The 24,169-nt window shown below is 43.0% G+C and overlaps 1 protein-coding gene across 3 annotated transcripts in view; it reads right to left on the reverse strand.

The window, feature by feature from the left end:
* The window catches only part of PLPP4 (phospholipid phosphatase 4), a 491,600-nt gene that overhangs the window by 458,056 nt on the left and 9,375 nt on the right, over positions 1–24,169 (reverse strand). Inside the window, exons 1-2 of one of the 3 annotated variants that reach the window (XM_079900493.1) lie at positions 19,169–20,446; positions 18,962–19,067 (exon numbers count right to left, since the gene is read on the reverse strand). The exons of 1 other annotated variant lie outside the window; for it this stretch is intronic. The gene's annotated coding sequence lies outside the window, so the exon portion shown is untranslated. Of the gene's footprint in view, positions 1–18,961; positions 20,447–24,169 lie in introns of those variants that run through there. One more of the 3 variants, XM_079900491.1, reaches the window with a different exon arrangement.

Genomic DNA, 24,169 nt, shown 5'->3' on the forward strand with positions numbered 1-24,169 from the left:
AAACCATATGATCATCTCAATAGATGCAGAAAAAGCTTGTGACAAAATTCAACACCCATTTATGATTAAAAAAACTCTCCAGAAAGTGGGCATAGAGGGAACCTACCTAAACATAATAAAGGTCATATACAACAAATCCACAGCAAACATCATTCTCAATGGTGAAAGACTGAAAGCATTTCCTCTAAGATAAGGAACAAGACAAGGATGTTCACTCTTGCCACTATTATTCAACATAGTTTTGGAAGTCCTAGCCACAGCAATCAGAGAAGAAAAAGAAATAAAAGGAATCCAAATTGGAAAAGAAGAAGTAAAACTGTCACTGTTTGCAGATGACATGATACTATACATAGAGAATCCTAAAGATGCCACCAGAAAACTACTAGAGCTAATCAATGAATTTAGTAAAGTTGCAGGATACAAAATTAATGCACCGAAATCTCTTGCATTCCTATATACTAATGATGAAAAGTCTGAAAGAGAAATTAAGGAAACACTCCCATTTACCACTGCAACAAAAAGAATAAAATACCTAGAATAAACTTACCTAAGGAGACAAAAGACCTGTATGCAGAAAGCTATAAGACACTGATGAAAGAAATTAAAGATGATACAAACAGATGGAGAGATATACCATGTTCTTGGATTGGAAGAATCAATATTGTGAAAATGACTATACTACCCAAAGCAATCTACAGATTCAATGCAATCCCTATCAAATTACCAATGTCATTTTACACAGAACTAGAACAAAAAATCTTAAAATTTGTATGGAGACCCCAAATAGCCAAAGCAGTCTTGAGGGGAAAAAACGGAGCTGGAAGAATCAGACTCCCTGACTTCAGACTCTACTACAAAGCTACAGTAATCAAGACAGTATGGTACTGGCACAAAAACAGAAATACAGATCAATGGAACAGGATAGAAAGCCATAAACCCATGTACCTATGGTCAACTAATATATGACAAAGATTTCAATGAAAAAAAGACAGTCTGTTCAATAAGTGGTGCTGGGAAAACTGGACAGTTAACGTGTAAAAGAATGAAATTAGAACACTCCCTAACACCATACACAAAGATAAACTCAAAATAGATTAGAGACCTAAATGTAAGATTGGACACTATAAAACTCTTAGAGGAAAACATAGGAAGAACACTCTTTGACATAAATCACAGCAAGATCTTTTTTGATCCACCTCCTAGAGTAACGGAAATAAAAACCAAAATAAACAAATGGGACCTAATGAAACTTAAAAGCTTTTGCAAAGGAAACTACAAACAAAACGAAAAGACAACCCTCAGAATGGGAGAAAATATTTGCAAATGAAGCAATGGACAAAGGATTAATCTCCAAAATATATAAACAGCTCATGCAGCTCAATATTAAAAAAAACAAAAACCCAATCAAAAAATGGGCAGAAGACCTAAACAGACATTTCTCCTAAGAAGACATACAGATGGCCAAGAAGTACATGAAAAGCTGCTCAACATCACTAATTATTAGAGAAATGCAAATCAAAACTACAATGAGGTATCACCTCACACCAGTTAGACGGGCATCATCAGAAAATCTACAAACAACATATGCTGGAGAGGGTGTGGAGAAAAGGGAGCCCTCCTGCACTGTTGGTGGGAATGTAAATTGATATAGCCACTATGGAGACCAGTATCCTTAAAATACTAAAAACAGAATTACCATATGACCCAGCAATACCACTACTGGGCATATACTCAGAGGAAACCATAATTCAAAAAGACACATGCACCCCAATGTTCATTGCAGCACTATTTACAATAGCCAGGTCATGAAAGCAACCTAACTGCCCATCGACAGATGAATGGATAAAGAAGATGTGGTACATATATAAAATGGAATATTACTCAGCCATAAAAAGAAACGAAATTGGATCATTTATAGAGACATGGATGGATCTAGAGACTGTCATACAGAATGAAGTCAGAAAAAGAAAAACAAATATCGTATATTAACGCATGTATGTGGAACCTAGAAAAATGGTACAGATGAACCCTTTTGCAGGGCAGAAATAGAGACACCGATGTAGAGAACAAATGTATGGACACCAAGGGGGGAAAGTGGGGGGGGGGGGTGGTGGTTGTGTGATGAACTAGGAGACTGGAATTGACATGTATACACTAATATGTATAAAATGGATAACTAATAAGAACCTGCTGTGTAAAAAAATAAATTAATTTTTTTTAAAAAAAGAAAAAAAACAGTGCCACCGGACTGGCACAGAAAGAAAGGTGATTATCTCTTTAACACAAAGGAGCAGATGAACATAGTGATTCACATTATACCCATGTGGCTTCTACCTGAGAGCACAACTCAGAATCACCAAACTTCAGAGGCAAAAAGGACCTAAAATGTAATTTAAGTCAAAGCTCCTTGCTTATAAATGAGAGACAAAGACTCACAGTAGACATGGGTTTTGCCCATCACCACACAGCTATCTGGGGGCAGAGCCAGCCTACATCCAAGGTCATCACCTGGTTCTGGGTCCAGTGCTCTCTGCGCCCACCTGCTGCTCTTTCAAAAGTCTCCCCCTCCATGAGCTGGAGATACAGTGCAACACTCATTATTTGCAGATTTCATATTTGCAAACTCACTGTATTTGTAACCCCAAAATCAATATTCGCAGCACTTTCACAATCATTCATGGATATGCACACAGAGTAGCAAAAAGTTTGTGCCACCTGACATGCATGTTCTCAGCCAAGGTCAAAGAAAGCTGCCCTCTGCCTCCTTGTTGCAGCTTTTCTACTATAAACAAATGTCCTTTAGGTGCCCTATTTCATTCCACTTTTTTATAGTTTTGTGCTTTTTGTTGGTGATTTCACTGTTTAAAGTGGCATAGTGCTGAAGCATTGTCTAGCAAGTGTTTCTAAGGGCAGAAGGTTGTGATGTGACTTACAGAAAAAACACATGTGTTACATAAGCTTCCTTCAGGCATGAGTTACAATGCTGTTCACTGAGTTCAGTATTACATAATCAACAGTCTATATTAAATAAGACGCCTTTAAAAGAAACACACATAAAACAAGGTTATGTATTAACTGGTTCACAAAGTTCTTGTGACCCAAGGCTTGCAGGAGCCTAACCTTGTATTTTCTCTAGGAGAGATGGTTCAGTATTTGCTCTTTCAGTGTTCACTGCAACTTTATAGACCATAACTACCACGAATAACAAGAATCACCTGTATACTTCAATAGGCCATCAATACAGACAGGCAGACCAAACATCACAAACGTTAATACAGGGCTTCCCTGGTGGTGCAGGGGTTGGGAATCCGCCTGCCAATGCAGGACACACAGGTTCGATCCCTGGTCCGGGAGGATCCCACATGCCGCGGAGCAGCTAAGCCCGTGGGCCACAACTACTAGAGCCCATGCTCCACAACAAGAGAAGCCACCGCAATGAGAAGCCTGCGTACCGCAGCAAAGAGTAGCCCCCGCTCTCTGCAACTAGAGAAAGACCACAAGCAGCAACGAAGACCCAATGCAGCCATAAATAAATAAATAAATAATTTTAAAAAAACGTTTAATACAGGAGGGACTTCCCTGGTGGTCCAGTGGTTAAGGCTTCGCCTTCCAATGCAGGAGCTATGGATTCGATCCCTGGTCGGGGAGCTAAGATCCCACATGCCTCACAGCCAAAAAACCAAAACATAGAACAGAAGCAGTATTGTAACAAATTCAATAAAGACTTTAAAAATGGTCCACAAAAAAAAAAAAAATCTTAAAAAAAAAAAATACAGGAAACGTAGGAAGTTCCCAAGGTCATGGGCAGGTGCATCTGGAAGATGAGGCACAGTCCCTATGGGTACTCACTCTTGTCAGCGGGGCTTGGTTTACAAGTGTTTATTGGGCAGAACCAGGTCCCTCAACTGGGCATCATGTATGTGCATTATATATCTATTACTGAGCATGTAAGAGGCCTACATTAGAAAATGAATGATCAATGATGATTTCTGAGAGCAAGCAGAGCAGCAAGCCTAGAAATTCAAAAGAGCAGAATCACAGCCAATGTGTGCGTTAGCCTCTCTGCCTCAGACACCCTCTCCCACAAATACTGCCAGGATTCACTCAGGGCTTTCTTTTAGCTGAGTCTCCCATGACCCTGGCAGTGGCACTAGTCTTTGATTCTTGCAAGAAAAGCAGACTGAGAAGCTGTCTCCCAGGAAGTCACAGTAAAAAGCAGGGTTTTTAAAAAACACATTGATGCTCAGCATTTAAGTGCATGTTTCCAAAAAATGTTAGTACACACACACAGATAATATGTGGAAGAACATACACCAAGTATCAGCAGTGGTTTTTTATGGAGAATAGAATTACGAGGAGCTTTCACTTTGTACATTATTTCTGCAGTGTTTGGGTTCTTTGTGAAAAACATTTATTATCTTTTGCAATGGACTGAATTATGCCTTCCCTTAAAAAATGTTGAACCGGGGCTTCCCTGGTGGCGCACTGGTTGAGAATCCGCCTGCCGACACGGGGGACACGGGTTCGTGCCCCGGTCCGGGAAGATCCCACATGCCGCGGAGCAGCTGGGCCCGTGAGCCATGGCCACCGAGCCTGCGCGTCCGGAGCCTGTGCTCTGCAACAGGAAAGGCCACAAGAGTGAGAGGCCCACATACCGCAAAAGAAAAAAAAAAAATCTAGAAACAATAAATGCTGGAGAGGGTGTGGAGAAAAGGGAACACTCTTGCACTGCTGGTGGGAATGTGAATTGGTACAGCCACTATGGAGAACAGTATGGAGGTTCCTTAAAAAACTACAAATAGAACTACCATATGACCCAGCAATCCCACTACTGGGCATATACCCCGAGAAAACCAGAATTCAAAAAGAGTCATGTACCAAAATGTTCATTGCAGCTCTATTTACAATAGTCCGGAGATGGAAACAACCTAAGTGTACATCATTGGATGAATGGATAAAGAAGATGTGGCAATATATACAACGGAATATTACTCAGCCATAAAAAGAAATGAAATTGAGCAATTTGTAATGAGGTGGATAGACCTAGAGTCTGTCATACAGAGTAAAGTAAGTCAGAAAGAGAAAGACAAATACCGTATGGTAACATATATATGGAATTTAAGAAAAAAAAATGTCATGGAGAACCTAGGGGTAAGACAGGAATAAAGACACAGACGTACTAGAGAATGGACTTGAGGATATGGGGAGGGGGAAAGGTAAGCTGTGACAAAGCGGGAGAGTGGCATGGACATATATACACTACCAAACGTAAGGTAGATAGCTAGTGGGAAGCGGCCGCATAGCACAGGGAGATCAGCTTGGTGCTTTGTGGCCACCTAGAGGGGTGGGATAGGGAGGGTGGAGGGAGGGAGACGCAAGAGGGAAGAGATATGGGAACATATGTGTATGTATAACTGATTCACTTTGTTATAAAGCAGAAACTAACACACCATTATAAAGCAATTATACTCCAATAAAGATGTAAAAAAAAGATAGTTTAAATTTTATTTTTCTTTTACATTAAGTTAGAAAAACATTTCAAAAAGATCATAAACCCCAAAATAACTGAAAAGACATAAAAAGGAGAAGAGAAGCAAAATAAAAGGACAAAAGTAAAACCTGTCCTAAGAAGTCGTTATCTCCAAATATGAGGCATTTTTATTTGATAATATTGGATACTTTTTTAGAATATTCTTTAAAATAGTCATCCGAATGCCTAGATAACAAGGTTCTTTTGAGGCTGATGGTAGGAGTTCAGCTTATAAAACCAATACACAACCAGAGCCACATCTGCTTTTGTGTTTTAAGCATGAAAGTATTTTAATATCTACTCTGAATGCATTATCAACTTAGCAATGGAGATGAAAACTCCTAGATTTAAAGACTTCCAAATAGAATACAAACCCATCACATGAGCTTAAAAATCGCAAAAAGTTTTTGTTTCACTATTTCAGTTCTTTGAGTTTTATACCTCGGCTCTCAGGCATGGGCGATATCCACAGCAAGAATGAATTGGAAAATTAATTCACAAGTTACCTTTCTCTGTTATAAACAGATTTTTTTCTCCTAAACACGACACACTAACTCTTCTTTTCAAGCAAATTTAATTGCAACACCTTTAATCAAGTAGTCTATAACTTTGCTGCCCAGAATATAATTATAAACTTGAAAGGGGCCCCCCAAATGCCCACTGGTAGCTATTGAGCTGAGGACCATTTCAGAGCCTTCAGCAGTGTGTTCTGCCTTCCCAGCAGGCTCCCATCAGTTCATCCACTAGTCCTTGCTTACATCTAAGTTGGTCATTTTATCTATGTGCATCCCACATGGTACTTGCCAGGGAAATGAAAGAGAAAAAACTTTCCTGCTCCCATCCTCCCTTTCTGGAACTTGGCCCGCTTAGAATATTGCTTCCTGATCCTTCCAATAAGCTAAAACCCCAGAGGCACTTAACAATTAAGAGACCAGAGGTATTCGTTTGGAACACGTACATTGGGTATAAAATCTAATTGTTCTTTTTCATGATCTCCATATTGCTAACACTGCCCAGCTAGAAATGGAAACTGCCACATAATTTAATCTGTGCAGGATTCTTTCCTTTATGCAACTAGAAGAAAATAAATTAAGAAGTTTATTTTCTTTTTTTTATCCTCCCCTAAAAGAAGTTAAAACTTTAAAGCCGCTAAGAGATTTCAAGTTCACACTGAATTCCTCTGGGCTAAGAGATAGAGATCATGAGTAGGCATTCACACATCCTTTACAGAGATATTCAGGCAGATCAAATTAGGTTGTTTGGTGTTCATGGCCCCCTCAGGGCTTAGTTCTGTTTAGCATCATCAGGCAGGGAACTTATTATAACTCGGCAGGTTCAGTCTATTTCCAATATATCTTTCCCCTAAGGTCTAAATACTGGCCATGCAGCCTCACCATCACATTAGCCAAGTGAAAGACTGGTTGCCCACCCCACCTCTCTCCCCAGTATTTTCCTTTTAAGAAACCCTAACCATATGTACTGGGTAGATATGTACTAGGTGGACACCACTTGAATTGGGCAGGCCTGCACACCCTCTAACTTTGTAGATTAACACCAACAATAAAAGTAAGAATGGCATTCAATAATTAATTACTTGTCATGTGTACTTTACAGTTATTCTCTCATTTTTTTTCCCAACAACCCTACAAGGTTAACACTACTGTTATCCCTATTTCACAGGTGAGGAAATGAAGGCCCAGAGAGGTTAAATAAGTTGACATGGTCACACAGCAAGTAAGCAAAGAGCAGATCCGTGGTACCAACCCAGGCCTCTTTGACTCCAAAGCCCTGCACTTGCCTCTACTCTGCCTCTTGTGGTTCCCGATGTGCCCACCAGTGTCCCCCATCTGTCCTTGCTCCCCCTGCACTGGCCTCATGACCTTCAGAGTTCTTGTATACCTTCTTAGCCCACCCTGGAAGTTACCTAGGGTCTCCCCAGCTACATCCCAAATTCCATAGCCACTGGGCTACCGGGCGTCCCAGCCTGGCCCAGGCCCCAGAACATTCCATCCTGTCTGCTGTGCACATAACAGTCCCCACAGTTCACCCAAGACTCTGGAAACTTCATCATTATGTTACCCTATTGAATCCTTCACAATATCCTGAAAAGGTTAAACAGGTTTGTCCCAATCTTAGACACTGAAGCTCAAAAGGATGAAGACAATCCCACCATAGGTCATGCAGATTATTTAGTGGTGATTCCTCGATTTTACCCCAGGAGTTGCATTATTTTCCGCATTACTCCTTGGCACACAGTAGGTCTCTGATAAATAGCTGTTGATGAACTCACAGGGACCCCATTCTCTCCACCATGACTCTTCCATTTGTAGTAATTTTCATTTCCGAAAAAATTTTTAAATTCTCAAAAAATATTTGCTCAACTATGGTAACAAGCACCCTCCAAATTCCAGTGGCTTAACCCAACAAAAGTTAAGTTCTCACTCATGCCAAGTCCACTGTGGGTCCACATGACTCCCCAAGGAAACTGTCCACCACGTGGTGGCTCAGCACTGACCTCCATCAATGCATTCTTCCACAGATGCCTACATGGGGGAAGAATTCATGGAGAACAAGCATTAGCAATTAATGCTTCCACCCAGAAGTGACACACTTACTGTCACCCAGAGTCTGCTGGCTACAAGAAGTCACATAGCCATGCCCATCTTCAAGAAGGCAGAGAAATACGACCTTCCTGTTTGTATAAAACGAAGCTGACCCCGCTCACTTGTCTGGGGTCTGCCCAGCTGACAGCTGATCGAGGCTGACCTCGGTTAGGAGGACTTGGATGACTGGACTCCGCTCCACGTCTGTCAGCCTCCAGCAGCCTGGTGCGGGCATTTCTCATTGCAACGGCAGAGGCCCAAGAACAAGCAGGCCCGAAACAAGTCATATGGCTGAGTCCAGAGTCAGGAAGCGGGGAAGTGAGGAGGGAGGGCACTGTAATATTATATAGCAAAGGGAATGAAGAATTAGTGGAGGTATATGAAAGCTCATTCTATAAAAGGCCATACGGTAAATATTTTTGGCTTCTGGGACCATACTGTTTCTGCTACCACTACTCAGCTCTGTGACTGCAGCATGAAAGAAGTCATACATCATAAGTAAACTGATGGGTGTGACTGTGTTCCAATAAAACTGTATTTAGAAAAAGAGGCAGCAAGCCAAACTTGTCTGAGGGCTGGAGTTTGCCAACCTCTGAATTAGAGCCACCACTGCCATCTTCCACAGAGGGTTCTAGTCCCAGTTCTGGAACTATCTGGTTGTATGGTCTTGACAGCATTTTTTTTTCTCACCTGACCTTAACCTTTCCATTTACAATGTGAGGGAGTTGGAGTAGTTCTTTAGAACGGTAAAACTCTTAGATTCACAGTCCAAATTATATTATCATGTAAACCAGACGGGATGTTCTGAGGTCTAGCTGAAGAGATTATTCTCAGACTAATAACAGAATATGTATTATTTTTTGTCCTTAGTATTATTGTTCACCTGCAAAGGCTAAAATTCTATGATTTTACTTGTACTAGAGTTGCCATGCAAAAGACACTGATCAATAGCACTACAATCTTTAAAAAAAACAGCAATATAATCTTAGCTCCATCAAAGTCAAATAGATTTTTTTTCCATTCATCCAACCAGGAAGTCAGTCAGATATATGGAATGAAAAACAAACTGACGCTTTTAATGAAAAGTGGATAGTAAAGCTTTATTGATAACAAGAATAAAAAATAAAATACTAGAGAGTCAACTCTGGGTGATATCAGTGAAGGTTAAAGAGAAACATACAATTAACTGATCCAGAAAGATAAGCTATAGTGAGGGACACATGAAACAGGAAGCAGGGAACGCAGCATTTAACTGAAGGTTTACTGGCAGCTCGAAAGCACGTAATTCAGTGCACTGCAATATCGCAGGAGGATATTTTTGCGTTTTTCCCCTCCATTAATCTTCGCTGCCAGGCTATAGCCAGAATTACAAATAAGAATATTTATGTTAATAGCAGCTGTGAAGAGAAAGCACATGTGAAATACTCTGTAACTATCCATAAAATCAGGGCAACATGCAGAGCTTTGCAGACATCTGACCTTCCAAAGCTTTGTATCAGTGGGTCCCAACCAGGCAGGGGAGAGGGGGAGCAATGCTGGCAACCTTTGGAGATATTTTAATTGTCCCAGCTGGGGAAGTGCTACTGGCATCTAGCCCATACAGGCCAAGGATGATGCTAAATACCCTACAATACACAAGACAGACACACACAGCAAAAAAATTATCTGGTCTAATGTGTCAACAGTGTCAGGGTTGAGAAATACTCTCTTCATAGACAAAAAAAGCATCAGCTGAGATTAACAGCAACTTTCCAAATCACTGGGAACTCCAAATCATGATCATATATCCCACAAAAGCAGCATGTATTCTAAACCAGCCCCAAGTGACTTTATTTGGTAGCCTAGCAACATTTCAAGCCAGGTACTTGGTGTCAAAAGATTCCACATAAGTGCTAGAGAAAAGCACCTTTCCAAAAGGCAGGTCACAAATTCCAAAACCTGTCCCAGAAACGATAAATGGTTCAAAATACTGAAAAAACCACTGGGATTAATAAATTATTTTTAAGTATAATAAATGGCTTTACTGCTTGTTCTATAAAATAGCCTTTCTTAAATCTACAGTATCAAAAGCACTGTGGATATTTTCTAACCAAAGAACATCGTATGTGGCAGGACAGTCTTCACCTCATTTGAATTATGTCTTGACAATCACATGCAACATCAGCTTTTACTGTAACTTGCAATGTATCTCCAACAGGATGTAATTTATCAGCGGGTCTAAGAGCTGGAAATTAATATCTGTTTAGCTAAACACATCACATCTGTTAGCAAACTTGCCCAAATAATTTGGCATCACTGCTTACAATATTTGTAGACAGAGACCATTTATCATTTGGATTATTTCTAGAACCCACAGGCTTGTTTGCTATGCATTGCATAGAAACATGTGGGCACCTGCACACATGCACACACTTTATATGAACCATTTAAAATGCTTTGCACAAGTTGGTTGGTTGTTTTTAAGTGAAGGGAGCACAGCATCACTTCTGCGACTTCTCTTTAGTTCTGTTTCTCCATTGCATTGTCCTTCCACCTTGCCAGCCATTGGTGTCATTTCTTCTTCAGTTCATTCCTAAACAACCCCAGGTAATAGGTTTTCAGCAACGGCAGAGGAGACTGTTTAGGATTATGTTCCAGGGACTGATAAAAAGTCCCTGCATGTACACCCTAGCCTTTCATTAACTGCAAAAGAGCTCTCTATTCCTCCCTTCAGGGGCCTTCCCAGAGCAAAAGCATGTGTCCTGGTGATGAAGAGCATCAGCTGGGGTGTCTGGTACACCCCTGTTCAAAACCCACCTTGACCATTTTCTGGCAATGACCTTGGGCAGACAGCATAACCTCCTTGATCCTCAACCCACTAGATGGAAGTACAGACAAAACTGCCCACCTCCTGGGAATGCTGTGAGGATGAGATGAGGTCATGCTTTGAAAGTACCGAGCTCAGGGTCCAGCACACAGCCCTTCATAAGCTCCAGGTGTCATTCGTAGATCAAAGGAGTCTGCAAGCTATTCCATCAAGTCCCTTTTGAGCCTGCAGTTTGGTCCTGACTGCTCAGTGCCAAGGACAGTACACATGAGAGAGACACATTCTCCCCTCAGATTGTTCACGGTGTCGCCAAGGAAACACACTTGCACAGGTGAAAGAGCAGGAGAACAGGAAGGGGTGATACGTGTTGTATGGCACAAAGCAAGGATGTTGGAGATCAGAGAGCAGGGAGCTCAGCTGGAAATTTCAGGGAAGTTAACACATCAGAAGCTCTCAGCCCAGCGCATGGCCCGGAACAAGCACACAAGGAATGTTGGCCATCATTATTATCACTGTCATCTGCTGCAGAGGGTAATGGGACGTGTGCCTCCTCCATCACCAGGATTAACAGTTGCTGCCACAGGGCCACCAACTCCCCCCTCTTACTGAAGGACAGGGGCTCTGCAGGAAACTTCGCTTTCCTGCTGCCTGCTTGCCTGGGGCCTTTTTCATTATCCCTTGTTTTCTTCTTTGTGCTGCTTGCTCTCTCTCTTCCTCAGCTTTTGGTTCAGTGTGGGAGTTATTTGATTTATTATTTGCTAAACAGGCAAACCAATTTTTTTCCTTGCTAAATTTCATAATTTTACAAGTGCTGATGAGAGTGTTCAAAAATCCCACAAACCGTCTCCATAAAGTCTCTAAAGCCATTCGGACAGTTTCAGGATTGTGCATCATCTAGCAAAAATACGTTGGCTTTATGGTGTTTTATCCTTTTTATTTAAACTTTACTTGTTTCTTATTGGCTTTGTCTTTTTTTTTTAACAAAAACCTTAACACTGAAGAAATGAAGCTGCCAGCACATAGTTCCCTAGGCATTAGGGCTCCCTTATTAAATTCAGAAAACAGCAATAATCATCCAAGTGGTTTAAGGTGCACGAAAAGACTTCCACAGTTATCTCTCCCATCATCAACGTTTCCCACTGCCAAGGACCCTAGGTCAGCCTGGGTCCCTTATTTGGTCTGGACATTCTGGAAGAAATGTATTAGAGCTGGAAATAAACATAAAGATGACCTGTTCGAACGCACATTTAACAGAGAGGAAACTGAGGCTATGAAGAAGTGACCTAAACTTGGATGCAACCACGATGTCCTTCAGTCAGACTCCAGATCGCCATGCTGGGCACAGCATCTCTGCACACGGCCCACTGAGACTGAAGCATCAGAGCAGCCTTTTCACACTGGGAGCCCTGACCTGAAGCGCCCCAGTACAAGGCCTCTGCGTACGGCACCCTATGAGCAAGTGAAACTAGACAAAGGAAAAGAAAAAACACAAAACAAAACATCTGGCCCTAGTCCTGTGTCTGATTTAAAGATCTGAGTGGCAGAAGCTAATTTTAAAGGATCAACATTACTACACATCAGAATATGAATGCTGGTTTTAGAGACAAGATAGAGGAGTAGAAAGTGAGCTCACCCTTCTTACGGAAACCTCAGAATCACAACTAACTGCTGAACAACCACCAACAAGATGTCCTTCAGTAGTTGAATGGATAAATAGATTCCCTGTGGTACATTCAGACAATGGAATATTATTCAGTGCTAAAAAGAAATGAGCTATCAAGCCATGATAAGACATGGAGGAAGCTTAAGTGCATATTACTAAGTGAAAAAAGCCAACCTGAAAAGCATAATTAATTCTGGAAAAGGCAAAACTATACAGTTAATAAAAAGATCACAGGTTGCCAGGGGTTAGGGGAGAGGGAGGGATGAACAGGCAGAGCACACAGGATTTTTAGGGCAGTGAAAATACTCTGTATAATATTATAATTATGGGTACGTGTTGTACATTTGTCCAAACCCATAAAATGTACAAAACCAAGAGTGAACCTTACTGTAAACTGTGGAATTTGGGTGATAATAATGTGTCAAAGTAGGGTAGTCAATTATAACAAATTTACAGTCTGAGGGGGGGTGTTGATGATGGAGGAGGCTATGCATGTGTGGGGACAGGACACATATGGGAAATCTCTGTACCTTCGGTTCAATTTTGCTGTGAATCGAAAACTGCTCTAAAAAAATAGTCTATCAAACACACTACATTGTACAGCTACACTGTGCATTGATATATCCACTCACTGATGACCAATACAACACTACTCACTGGTCCCTAGGCTGAAGAAAAAAATCAAATCAACCCTCCTCCAACTAGAGCTTCCGTATCTACAGACTTTGCCCCTAATCTATCCCTTCTTCTCAGCTAGCCTATCGGCTCCTTGAATTGAAGGTTCTTTAAAAATATATATATATATATATATATATTCCATGTAGCGAGAGCTTGCTTTTTCCTTCTGACATCCGGGGCCTGGAACGCTGGGTGAGGTCAAGTTAAGAAAGGTTTTTCCAGACTCACCAAGACCTCCCTTACCGCAACCTTACCCAACATCCCAAGTATCAACCTGTGCTCAGACTTCAGGTGATGCTTAATTCTAGCAAGCATCACCTGATCTCTTGCTTGCAATCGACGAGAGAACGGATACTAGGACTGATTCCAAGTACTAGACCCTGTTCATGCACCACTCCAGACCTTCCCACCCACCTTCCTCTCTCTCCACCCACCCCCTCCCCTCCTGCTCCCCAGAGCCTTCCTAGGGAGGGTTCATGCCACTTTCTTAGCTGTACAGCCCAGCTCTGCTGCCACCACCTTTCCTGCCATCAATTAGGAGCCCCTTCTAACTGACATCAATTGACAAAGTCTGCTTGGCCCACATGCTGGCCAGACCAGACCGCAGAAGCTCTGTCTCTCCCAGCACCTCCCTGGATGGGCCAGGAAACACAGCTCAGAAGTGCAGGAATGTTAACGCCCAACAGCCGAGGGAGGAAGGAGCCGGCTGGTAAACTCCTCGCCCTTCTTTCCTGCTTTGGACGGTTCTGAGTTGAAGTGATTCCCAGCCTCTGCTCCAGCGATGTCCGGCACCGCTGTGTTTCTTACAAACTCTGACCCACTCTGTCGAACACCAGCTTGTATTTACTATCGTTGTATGCCTCACTCAATTCTCCTTTTCTCCTTGGGGTTTCACCATTCTCCACTTCCCCACCAAGCTTTCTCTGTAAATGGCCAGGCAGTAAACACTTCAGGCTTTACAAGCCATAGAGTCTCTGTCACAACGACTCAACTCTGCCCTTATAGCTTGAAAGCACGAGGCAATGCAATTCGTTAATGACTGGGTGTGACTGTTGAAGAAAACATTTATGGATGTTGACATTTAAATTTTGTATAATACTCACATTGCACAAAATATCCTTTTTTCATTTTTTTTCAGCCATTTAAAAATGGAAAAACCATTCTTAGCTCATGGATCATATAAAACAGGCAATGAGTGGGCTGAATCTGGCACATAGTTTGCCAACCCCTGCTTTAAATCACTGAGCGGGTGGCTTTCTTAGCTGACAGACTATACAAAAACAGGTGACACAGGCCAAAATTTGCCAGCCCCCACTGCAGCCTGTGAGCTTTGCTTCAGGCCTGTTTTCTAGAGATCCCAGGCTGAGAGACTCCATAGTCATAATCCTTAGGTGAATTCTTTAAATAATAATAAATTTAAAAAAAAATTTTTTTTCTTAATAATGTTCTGCACTGACCCAGGAGCCTGAGTTACTGGACATGCAGCTCCATCTAGAAAGCCAAATCCTGAAAGACAAATACCACATGATATCACTTATATGTGGAATCTAAAATATGATGCAAATGAACATATCTATGAAACAGAAACAAACTCACAGAGAGAACAGACTTGTGGTTGCCAAGGGAGGGTGAGGGAGGGAAGGATTAGAAGTGTGGGATTAGCAGATGCAAACTAGTATATATAAGGGATGAATAAACAACAAGGTCCTATTGTATAGCACAGGGAACTATACTCAATACCCCTGTGATAAACCAGAATGGAAAAGAATATGAAAAATAATATATGTATAACTGAGTCACTTTGCTGTAAAGCAAGAATTAACACAACATTGTTAATCAACTATACTTCAACAAAATTTAAAAAGAAAAAGAAAGAAAGAGAAAGCCAAATCCCCTGCCTCCTTCCAACAGTAATGACTGAAGCTCAGGGATGTGGGAGATAGGCCTCCAGGGCTTCTTTTGTGTCAACTACCTTCCATTCCATTTTTCTTTCCTTGGGCATAGTTCTTCACTCCCCTTTAAGGTCAAGGAACATGGACTAAACTTTTGTATCCTCTACGGGTACCTCCTACACAATGAATATTTACTGCTCACTAAACATGTGTTGATTCTGCATCAGAGTAGGAGCAAGAAGACAGATTTCATGATGGGGTTGGATTTCTTCATCAGAGCTGCCTGAGAGCAGGTTGCCTTCGGGAGAAGTGAGTTGCTCATCATGTCAGGTAATCAAGAAGAAACTATGAGACAACCTGGCAAGGATGCCAAGGATTCAAGAATTTATACTTCAGGTAGAGGGTTGAACTTCATTCCAGCCCCGAGAGGCTGTTATTCCCCACGTTAGCAAAGGAGAGCCAACTGTCTGGGATGCAAGAGAGAGACAGAAAAGACAATTGGGACATTTTGCTTTGCAAATGAATAATAACAACAACGACCAACACAGATTGAACCTATAATGTGTTCCAAGTACTGTGCAGTACTAATCTAAGACCACACAGCTAGAAAATCAAACAAGAACTGAACCCCAGTCTGACTGACCCCAAAGGTCATGAGGTATCCCACTTAATCTTCCTCCTTGAGTGAATGGTTGGCTCACACCATGAAGTCCTATCATGTCTTGATGGGACCATATTGTCTGGCCACTTAAAAAATGACATTAATGATCATGTCTTTTCTTGACTAAATTAAGGTCCATTATGATGCTTCTACTCTTGAGAAAGAACATATCAGAGGATCAAACTACTCAACTTAAAAAATAAAACTGCGGGGCTTCCCTGGTGGCGCAGTGGTTGAGAGTCCGCCTGCCGATGCAGGGGACACGGGTTCGTGCCCCGGTCCGGGAAGGTCCCACATGCCGCGGAGCGGCTGGGCCCGTGAGCCATGGCCGCTGGGCCTGCGCGTCCGGAGCCTGTGGTCCGCAATGGGAGAGGCCACAACAGTGAGAGGCCCGCATACCGCAAAAAAAAAATAAATAAAAATAAAAATAAAACTGCGGAGAATCACTAAAAAATAAAATTGCAGAGAATCACGAGTGTTATGGAACATGGGCTCTCCCCAGGAAACTGGGAACAGCTGGCAACAACTGCATCACAGCCCACCACTAATTAAGAATGTTTAAATGGCAACCTGCATCTCAGGGGGCCGCTGCAGGCAGGAACTATGGCATTCCATCAAGCCTGGAAACAAGTACTTTGTCCTGAACCTGAGGTATAATTCATGTGGGCAAAAATGTGTCTCCTCTCCTTCCAAAACAGACAAGCAACAACACGGAGCCCCAGCTGTGCTCCTCAGCCCCTCCACAGAGAAATACTCTTCCTGTAATGGTCTAATTTTGTTTCAACCTGGAGCACATTTTACAACATTGCCCCAGACCTCCTGCCAACAGCGAGCTGATGTGCTGCTTGGGGGAGCCAGAGAAAACAGCTATTATTTCCGCAGCCACTCAGCCCGCTGCATTCTAACCAGCCACATTAGCCCAGGGGGCATGAACGAGCACCTTGCCCCATGGCTGGCCAAGGCTCGGGGACACAGAAACAGGCTGAGACTACATCACAGGGCATTGGACTTCCTGAGGCCCCAGGACCCTTCCTACACTCACAGGCTCACAGTCTTCTCACCACCTGAGCATCACTTCCACTGCTGCTGTCTGGGAGTGACCTGGAAGGGAAGTCCTCCGAGCCTCACTGGCATTCCCAGATCTGCAGCAAGACTGCTCTGAAGGAGGCATAATGAGGCAGCTTCTCCTCTGCACTAGCTCAAGCCACTGTGGTGACCCAAGAGCAGCTCTGGCAGCCCATGCATCCTGTTAGCTCAGCAGAGGCGGTCGCCTGCTCTTGAGGGGGCTATGTTCTACTTTGGTGGGAATAGGACTGAGTTGACGCCCTGCATTCAATTTGTGCTTTTCCTGGAATTTCTTTTCTGTTCTTTCCGGAGGAGAAGGGTCGAAAAAGGACCATTCCAGGGCGCGGCGCTGGGCTTGCCACATTTGGGAGCGCCGCCTGAAGTTGGGCGCACAGCCTCCCGCCGCCCTGCCGTTGGGCTGGTGGAGGCCGCAGCACTGCTAGGGTTGCATCAGTCCTCCTGTTTGCACTATTTCTTTTTGCGACCATGGCCCCGCCCTAAGTATTTCCAATTGAGAAACAAAACCTCAGGAAACCGAAACTTAACCAGCCGCTCTCGCTTCTGTAATTACGCTTGCTGACCCCCCCCCCCGCAACCGTCCAACCAATCAGACGGCGACTAGTGTCTCTGTTTAAAAGTCAACCAATCGGCGACTAGTGTCTCTGTTTAAAAGTCAACCAATCGGCGACTAGTGTCTCTGTTTAAAAGTCAACCAATCGGCGACTAGTGTCTCTGTTTAAAAGTCAACCAATCGGCGACTAGTGTCTCTGTTTAAAAGTCAACCAATCGGCGACTAGTGTCTCTGTTTAAAAGTCAACCAATCGGCGACTAGTGTCTTTGTTTAAAAGTCAACCAATCGGCGACTATGTTTGTACCGGTCTATAAAAGAGCTGTACTAAACTCCGCCAGGACCTCTTAGCGTCACCGGCAACGAGTGTGCGGAGGTCCAGGTTCGAACCTGCAATAAATGACCCTTGCCGTTTGGCTTTGACTCTCGACTCTGGTGGTCTTGTGGAGGGGCCTCGCGACCTTGGGCATTTCACTCTCCCTCCTCAGGGCTCCTCCACACCCAGCTCTCACTCCACGAGTGCCTCCATTTATGCTGCTCTCCACGTCTCACGTTAAAAACGTCCCTGGAGAAAGAGTTCCATTTGTCAATTTGTAACTTCCAACACAGAGTGCCCTATTGGCCAAAGTTCTTGAGCCAGGTCACTTGAAAGGCCACCATTGGCCTACACACTGGTTCTTTTCTTCCTCCTTTATCTCCAGACCACACTCCCGTTTCCAGGCTCCCTGCCACCACCAGAGGCAACCACTCTAAACTGTTTAATGTGCATCTTTTCTGTGTGTGTGTCCTTGCAAAATGCCTATCATAATTATATGTGCATTTTCATAAAAGTTCATTTGTGTATGCTGTATCTCTCATTCTGTTTCCTGAAATCCTGGTTATTATCTTTCAGGGTCAAGCCCCACTTCCTTTATGAATGTGATAAAAGTATAGATACTCCTACCAGAAAAACATGGGAAGGGAAATAGAAAATTCTGCACACAATTTTAGGTTGCTCACCCAGGCTAAGGCCATCTGTGGACCGCTGAGGGTGAGGAACTCAGGTTGGCGTGAAAGCCTAGTAGCCAGTTCACGTGGCACAACGCGGGAATCTGCATACAGAGAACTTCCTGTGGCCCAATCTCCTCCAAGAGGGCATGGCCATGGCAGCCACTCGGAGTCCGACGGACTTCCCTTCAGTCTGCTCCTCAAAGGAAGCAACGCTGCTTACTACCCACACCTATTCCCATTCTGAAATGCCCTCCCAGCTGCTCCTATTCAAACCCAGTACCTCCTTCAAAACTCAGAGACTCCTCCCAGAGGGGCCTCTTCCTCATCTTTACCATGTGTCTTCTCCGTATTTGTGTTGCACGTAATTTTCAATTTGTTATCACGATGCTTAGAAAGAACTGTAAACAGCATTCTTAAATTAGGTTTGCCCCACAATCCGGCTGTAAACCTGAAGAGACGAACCCGTCTATCATGGACGTGGGAAGAGGCAGAAAATGTTACTCACCTGAGTTCCGGCTGGTGGGGGCAGAGGGGCGTGACAGCTGATTCTCAGGAGAAAGATGAGGAGAGATGAACCCCATTTCCAGGAGGCAGTGGTCAGTGGGAAGGTCCTGTATCAAGAGCTTGGCTATGTAACAAACCACCACAGAATCAAACGGCTTCAAACCACTGTCTGTGGCATTACTTCTCACAGTCCTATGCATTCATTCACCTGACTCCATCCGGCTGCTCTTACTTCGGTCTCTCACACAGTTGCAATCAGATGTTCGCTGGGGTTGGCTGAAGGGTTCACTGGGACAGATGTTCATGTGACTGGTTCCTGCCCACAGCCGGTGGCTGCCCAGCCGGGCACCTGACTACACCCAACCAGCCTGGACCTCCTCAGGGCATTGTGGTCTCCGGACAGTGTGACTGCTTACATGACAGCTGGTGTCCTTAAACCGTGCCCCACAGGGTTGAAGAAACGGGTGACTACCAGAAATTCTTGAGCACGTATTCCAGGAGAGCAGAAAAGGAAGCATCTGCTCCAAAACGCCTCCGCTTATACCAGGACAAAACCGGCCGGAACCAGTTGAAGCCAAGATGGCTGACCCGAGTCTGCGCAGAACAGACTTGCCCGCGGGACGGGCGGCCTTCTGACGTCACAGCCCGGATTTCCACCGCGTGTTTCATACCAAGACCCCATGAAGGAGCACATGTGCCCCAGAAAGAAACATGCCGCCTGCTTGCACCTGAGCGCCAGAACGCCGTCACTTCGTTAAACTTTGTAAACAACTGCGTTTTTCCTTGATTCACCGCCCCCAAACCCTAACCCTTAAATATCCACCTCATCTTTCGACCGGGGACACAGATTTGAGCTGGGCCTCCTGTCTCCTTGGCGGTGGACCTCACCAGGAAGCTTCTTCCTTTCTCAAAAGCTGGTGCCAAATGCGCGTTGGGCAGGGAGCCCTTTGCTCGGGGTTGTTTCCCGGGGCTGTCGTAACAAATTGCCGTAAATGGCAGCTGGCTTAAACGATAGAATTTCATTCCGGAGGCTCTGAAAGATTAAGACCTCCTTGCCTCTTTGTAACTTGTGGTGGCTACAATCCCCAAAGGGTCAGTGACCCCCTCACTGGTTCCTTTGCCCAGAGTCACAAATGTCAATCCAGCGACACCGGGTTGGGTACAGCACAGCGGAAACTTTATTCACTGATCAAGGAATGGAGAAGGGAGGGCTTCTGCTTTAAAAACACCTTCTCCCAGAAGGGAGGGGAGTAAGGGAATTGTAAGGGGTAGGAGGCAGGCCCGCCTCCAGGGCTCTAGACAAGGGCGGAGACGGCCCGGGGCTGCCGGGGCATGCGCAGTCGTGCAGGTGCGTTCCTGTGGTCAAGTCAGCGCAGGTTTGGGGCAGTTGACCACTGCAAAGCTCTAAAAGCGCAGCTGCAAAACATCTCGGTCAAATACCTGGTACTTCTGAAATAAATACAGAAGTAAATGAAGGAAAGGATCATTCAGCCCTCAGGGTCTGTCAGCAATCCTCAGAGTTCCTCAGTGGGCATCACTCCAATCTCTGCCTCCATCTTCACGTGGCTTTCTTCTCTGTGTCTCTCTGTGTCCTCTTGTCTTATACGGAGACCAGTGGATTTAGGACCCAATCTAACTAAATCCAGGATGGTATCATCTAGATATCCTTAACTAGTTACATCTGCAAAGACCCTATTTCCAAGTAATTTCTGGGTGGACATGAGTTTTTAAGGGACATTATTTAACCCTTTACAGCTGGTTTCCCTCATAATAAGATTTTTCATGAAACCAAGGCAGAAGCTGCAAGGCTTTGTCTGACCCAGCCTCAAAAGCAATCAGCAACATTTCTATTGATTATACGTGAGCAACGGGGCGAGCTCTGATTTAAGAAGAAGAGCCCACACCGGGCATAATACCAGAAGCATGGTCCCTTGGGATCATATTTGGAGACCAACATCTATAAGAAGGACCAGGTAAAAGGGGAAGTGAACAGGAGGGACGAAACACTGAGGGGAGAGAAGAGATGCTTAGGACGGCCGTAGTGGGAAACACTGGGATAAGGGAAGCAGTGCATTGCACTTGATTTCCAGGAAAGGTCTGAGGACATAGAAAGAGGAAGGACAGAGAGGCTTTTCAGGAGCCACCATCTGGTATAAGAAAAACTGTGAGTGAAAGAAATATTTTAAAAGGATTTTTAAGAAGTCTCACTGCACATCAAGACTCTCCTCACCCCTTTGACATTTCTCAAGAGACTGGGTAAAGATTTGAATTGTCTTCATTTATGTTTTTCTGCCTAGCTGTTATTTTTCACACATGATTTTCTGCAAGCCAAGATCACAAGATTCCATTGTTTTTATACAACCTACATCTCTCTAACCCTCTTAGTAAAGCTAGTACAGGGCTCTGCCCATGGAATGTAATCAACAAATAATGACCAGTTTTAGAGCATTTACAAGTTTAATTTGGAGAGTGTACATTTGAATGCTGAAACCAAGATTTCTTTTGAACAGGAGTATGTGCATGCCCTTTCAAAAGAATACCAACCAAGTTTTTTAGTTTTTCCTCACTGTTTCAACATGGGTATTGTTGGATTTTTATAGTTTGAGGATCATTAAAGGTGATGTTTGGCTTACTGCCTTTGCAGGAAAGTTTGGCTGGAAGATTCATTTTATTGAGCAATAGAGCTGACAGTTAGTCTTCAGAAAGCAAAAGACTCAGAAGACGTAGGCAGTGTTCCCACACAGGCTGCAAAAAGTACTCCCCACGAGAAGCCCAATAATTCTTCCAGCTCAAGAAATTTTTAGAGGGTGACTAGGACGCCAGGCAGCAAGTGGGGATTTTATAGCTGCAGGCTTTCCAGCTCTGGGGAACTTAGTTAATCAGAGAAATTAAGGACTGAAATCACTCAGATGATGTTTAGACCCCAACCAATGAAACAAACCAACCATGGGAGGGAGTCTATAGAACTACTTCCTATTTCAACGTAGTTGATATAATCTGGGTGCAAAAGACTAGGAACTGACCTGAAATGAAATCTCTCTCCTCACAACAGGCACGTCCTATCTGGGTTTTTTTAGTGAATATTTGTTGAAGACTTACTATGTTACGCATTTGATGTGCATAGTCTATTTAATCCTTACAACACTCCTATGAAATTGGTACTAATGAAAAGAAAATGTACTGGGCTGGAAATTTCGGTGGGGGTGGGTGGAATAGCCCCTGCTCAAAAAGACTGTCTTGCAATGAAATGTAAAAAATGGTTTACATATTTTCTGGATGTTTAAAACTATAAGAATACAGTAAATCAAGAATATAGTTTGAGTTTTAACGAATCAAGCCAATGACTCAAAGAAGGTTTAAACACAAGTTTAAATTTATTTATATGTTAAACTTATAAGTATCCAGATCCACTTATGAATGTATATGTTCTTAACCCTACAATCTTGGTGTAATGGAAGCCCCTCCATGTATTAATGACATTAAAACAGATGCAGTGTGTAAATTAAATACCAATTAAATATGGAGGGAGATAACCACTCCATATCCACCGATACGGCTAAATTCAGAAAGACAGACAATAACAAGTGTTGGCGAGAATTGATGAGGTCGTATTTAAAATGGTACAGCCACTTTGGAAAATAGTCTGGACGTTCCTCAAAATATTAAATATGCAGTTACCATATAACCAACAATTCCACTCTGAGATATCTACTCAAGAGAAATGAAGACATATGTCCACACAAAGAATTGCACACAAATGTTCATAGCAATTTTATTCATAATATCCAAAAGGTGAACACAACCCAAATATCCACCAACTGATTAATGGACGAACAAAATGTGATGTATCCAAACAATGGAATATTATTCAGTAATTTTAAAATATGGAGTACTGATACATGCTGCAACATGAAAAGCCTTGAAAACATTATGCTAAGTGAAAGAAGCCAGTCACAAATGACCACATATTATATGATTCCATTTATATGAAATGTCCAAAATAGGGAAATTCACAGAGACAGAAATTAGATTCGTGGTTCCCGGGGGAGAGGGAAATGGGCCGTGACTACTAATGGGTATAGAGTTTCTCTAGTAGGAAGGTAACGAAGGTGTCCTAGAGATTGTCATATGATACTTGCACAATTCTGTGAAAATACCAAAGCCATTGAACTGCATATTTTAAAAGAGTGAACATATAGTATGTGAATTATATCTCAATAAAACTGTTCTTGAAAAAAAGAAGAGAAAAGAAAGGAAAATATAAAGAAATACGTTGTTTTCAAAGTGCCACTTGGGGGACTTCCCTGGCGGTCCAGTGGTTAACACTCCGCGCTCCCAATGCAGGGGGTACGGGTTTGATCCCTGGTTGGGGAGCTAAGATCCCTCATGCCACACGGCACAGAAGAAAAAAAAAGGCGCCTCTTGGAGGAAAGTCTGAGAACAGGAATGGATTTAGGTTTGTAAGCCTTATACGTATACAATTTGGGGAACCTTCTTCAAGAAAAATAATTTTTTAAATGCCAATACATTGTACAAGGTGCATATGGTTAACAATACAGTACTGTACACTTAAAAATTTGTTAAGAGGGTAGAGTTTATGTTATGTTTTTTACCACAATTAAAAAATGCAAACACAAAATTCAGTACAAAACTGGATATTTAGAATGAGAAAAGAAATGACAGATTATGAATTTTTAAAAGCTGGAAACCAGCCAGAACCCATTTATAAAACCACATTTTTTATTAGCTAACTGCCTGCTGTATGTCTACAATCCTATTTTCCTCCATTGCTGGCTGCATAGTCCTTGTTCACTTTTCCACAAGACAATTTCAACAGGGAGAATTTTCCATCAATTTCTACAGGGAGAATAGGAAGCGTTCAGTCTTTCCTCTAGCATAATTGATACAAATTGCTTTTTATTATACACGTATCCCAATTTCCCCCTCCTAAAGATGTTTCCTGCCTTCCCAGGACACCCTCCCCAGAGATGCAGGACAGTTTTTATCTTCTCTTTGAGCACGACTTCACCCCCTGCACTTGAACTTTCCAACACCAGCCAGGCTAGGCTGGTGAAGACGTGCTGAAACCAGCACTCCCGTCCTGCCCAGAGAAGAGTGAACAAATCAGCTGTCCTTGGATATCTATTGTCCTTGGCAATAGATATTAGAGATCCCTCTAAATTCTACCTCTGGGAATTCCTCCTAAGGA

The sequence above is a fragment of the Stenella coeruleoalba genome (genome assembly GCF_951394435.1).
Source record: "Stenella coeruleoalba genome assembly, chromosome: 16".
NCBI classification, from domain to species: Eukaryota; Metazoa; Chordata; class Mammalia; order Artiodactyla; family Delphinidae; genus Stenella; species Stenella coeruleoalba.